The sequence below is a fragment of the Crocuta crocuta genome, unplaced genomic scaffold, assembly GCF_008692635.1.
Source record: "Crocuta crocuta isolate KB4526 unplaced genomic scaffold, BGI_CrCroc_1.0 scaffold246, whole genome shotgun sequence".
Taxonomy (NCBI): domain Eukaryota; kingdom Metazoa; phylum Chordata; class Mammalia; order Carnivora; family Hyaenidae; genus Crocuta; species Crocuta crocuta.
In genome coordinates this window covers 2,025,504-2,028,331 of record NW_027531902.1, presented here as the reverse complement: position 1 = coordinate 2,028,331, position 2,828 = coordinate 2,025,504, and the positions used below count along the sequence as shown (strand labels likewise).

The 2,828-nt window shown below is 40.9% G+C and overlaps 1 protein-coding gene and 1 long non-coding RNA gene across 8 annotated transcripts in view; one reads left to right on the top strand and one right to left on the bottom strand.

Moving 5' to 3' along the window:
* LOC144239938 (uncharacterized) overlaps positions 1 to 432 on the bottom strand; it is a 23,616-nt gene extending 23,184 nt beyond the window's left edge. Inside the window, exon 1 of the long non-coding RNA XR_013337517.1 lies at positions 71 to 432. This is a non-coding gene — a long non-coding RNA (uncharacterized LOC144239938). The remainder of the gene's footprint in view (positions 1 to 70) is intronic.
* CLIP4 (CAP-Gly domain containing linker protein family member 4) overlaps positions 1 to 2,828 on the top strand; it is a 78,983-nt gene that overhangs the window by 15,174 nt on the left and 60,981 nt on the right. The window contains exon 1 of one of the 7 annotated variants that reach the window (XM_077774161.1): positions 841 to 880. The exons of 5 other annotated variants lie outside the window; for them this stretch is intronic. The gene's annotated coding sequence lies outside the window, so the exon portion shown is untranslated. Of the gene's footprint in view, positions 1 to 840; positions 881 to 912; positions 1,073 to 2,828 lie in introns of those variants that run through there. One more of the 7 variants, XM_077774163.1, reaches the window with a different exon arrangement.

Below are 2,828 nucleotides of genomic sequence, written 5' to 3'. Positions count from 1 at the left end.
GTCCGCGTCCTGTGGCGCCGGGGCCGGGGGCTCCCGCAGGCCTCCCGGGGGCGGGGGCGGCGCAGCCCACCTTCGGGGAGGTGGGTTTCTCCTCTCCGCTCCTCGCGGGCCGTGGAACTTTGGGATGAGGGTCGGCGCGGTGCCTGGCTTGCTGCCCCCTGTCCGCGTCCGCAGCCGCCGCCGCCCGGGCGCCCTGGGAGTGTCACCCGGCGCGTAGATGTGCTGCGTGCTGTGCGCCGCCCTTCGCCTTTTTCTTGCAGCGGGCCTCTTCACATCTTCCGTGCTTCCCTTTGCTTATTAAATTGTTTAAGAAACCTTTCGCCAGTGGGAGTGCAGCGCTAAACCAGGTGGCTTTGCTTCCAGTCTTTAGCTATCTTGAGATTCCTTAATTCGAAATCATGGGAATTGGGAAGGGAAGTTGGGGGGCGGGGGGGCGGGCACTTGCTCTGAGCCTGCCCTAAACAGAGATGTGGTTTAGACCTCATCCTTGTAGATTAGATTGATGGGTTTATAATGTCAGCTTTCTTTTAGATGTCAGGTTGTTCGTTCATCCAGAGACTAAAGAGGCAGTTTGGATTTAAACTCTGAGACAATGTTTTGATATGTATCAGAAGATGATAGTCTCATGGGATAGTAACTTGCTCTATGTTCCCAGCTAGACTGTGGTTCACATTGTAGCAATTTCATAGTATAAATCGGTGAAAAAATTCAGCACAGAAACACCCTCCTCCTTAGAAACATCCCCCCAAATACTTCATTTTCAGATTGACACTTGTCGTTTATGAAGCTTTTGGACAATTTAAAGTAAACATCCCCCAAATACTTATGCTTCATTTGCAGATTGACATTTGTCATTTATGAACCTTCTGCACAATTTAAAGTAAGTCGTCTAAATGGCAGAAGATCAGGCGATGCGGGACACGGAGCAACTATGGACCGAAAGCAGAGGATTTAAAATGGCAGAAATCCAGCTTTCTACATTTTTATTATGCGAAACCATCCTGGTTCTATCTTATTTTGCTAACAATATGCATTTTTAAATGCTTTCATTTGATAATGAACTACCTGGGCTGTAAGATTAGATCTTATATATATAATGAATATTTTTGTTTTATAGAAGATTTAGCAAATGGTATATTATTTATAGTACTTATTTCAGACATTTCAGATTCACCAGGTCAGCTTTCCTAGCAGGGCCTTTTAAAAAAGTGATATTTATATAGTGTCTTTTTATTATTCACAACAACTCCAGTTTTGAAACATGTACCAGTGATCTTTTTGTTAAAGAGTCAACTTAACTCTTTCTGTTTAAACCTACAAATATCTGGTTACTTTTAGGCTTACTGTTCCCTTGTTCATTATGTATAATTAATTGTGCTGCTGTTGGCTTGCTTAGTTTTATTAGCTTTTGTTTCTTGTTGATTCTTATTATTTTTGCGTCTGGAATTTGAGCAGCACTGTTTTCCTTCAGTGATGTTCAGTAGAACTTTCTGCAATGAGGGGAGTGTTTCTGCACTGTTTAAGCATGGTGACATGTGGGTGGCTACCCACATGTGGCTTTTGAGTACTTCTATGGGGGCTAGAGCAATGGAGGAACTGAAATTTTAATTTAATGTAAATAGCCACATGTGGCTCATCAGCTTTAAATTTTTAGTTCTTCAGGAAGCTTCCACTGGCTCTCTTGAACCCAGCACTCATTACAACTATACAGTAATTACAGCTTTCTTATAGGAATCCTCTGCTAGGCTCTAACCTATGTGAGGACAAGGGCATACCTATTTTTTTCCCCTTTTCTATGCCCAGCCTAGGCCTTAGAAACACTCAGTAAATATTGTTGAGTGACTAATGAACTTCTGGAGAGCAGGTGTGTTTTATATTCTCTCTAGGGCCCAGAGCCCACTAAGTATCAAATACTGTAAATAACTGTTTAGTGACAGAACAGATTCATATATGTAACAAATGGATAACTGGTGATGTTACATTAAATTTTTTTGTTGTTAACTTTTATTGAAGTCTGATTAACATACAGTGTTATATTAGGTTCAGGTGTACAATATAATGACTCATCAATCTATATATTACTCAGTGTTCATCATAAGTCTACTCTTAATAATCTTTATCTTTTTCACTCACCCTCTACCTCCCTCCCTTCTAGCAGCCACTGGTTTGTTCTCTGTATTTAAGAGTCTGTTTTTTCTTTGTTCCTTTGTTTTGTTTTGTAAATTCCACATATGAGTGAACTCATATGGTAATTGTCCTTCTCTGACTTATCTCACTAAGCATTATAACCTCTAGGCCCATACATATTGTTGCAAATGGCAAGTTCTCATTATTTTTTTATGAGTGAGCAATATTTCCCCCTCCCCCCTCCCATCTTCTTTATTCATTCATCTATGGATGGAGGCTTGGGTTGCTTCCATGTCTTCACTATTATATATAGTGCTACAGTAAATGTAGGGTGCATATATGTCATTTGAATTAGTGTTTTTGTTTTCTTTGAGTAAATAACTAGTAATGGAGTCACTGGATCATTTAGTAATTCTGTTTTTAGTTTTTATTTAATTAATTTTTAAAATGTTTATTTTTGAGGGAGAGTGTGCAAGTGAGGGAAGGGCAGATAGAGGGGGCAAAGGATCTAAAGTGGGCTCTGCGCTGACAGCAGTGAACCCAATGTGGGGCTTGAACTCAAGAACTGTGACATCATGACCTGAGACGAAGTCAGACCCTCAAATGACTGAGCCACCCAGGCACCCCTCCATTTTTAACTTTTTTTTTAATTAAAAAATTTTAATGCTAATTTTTTGGTGGGGGGGGGGGAGAGAGAGAGA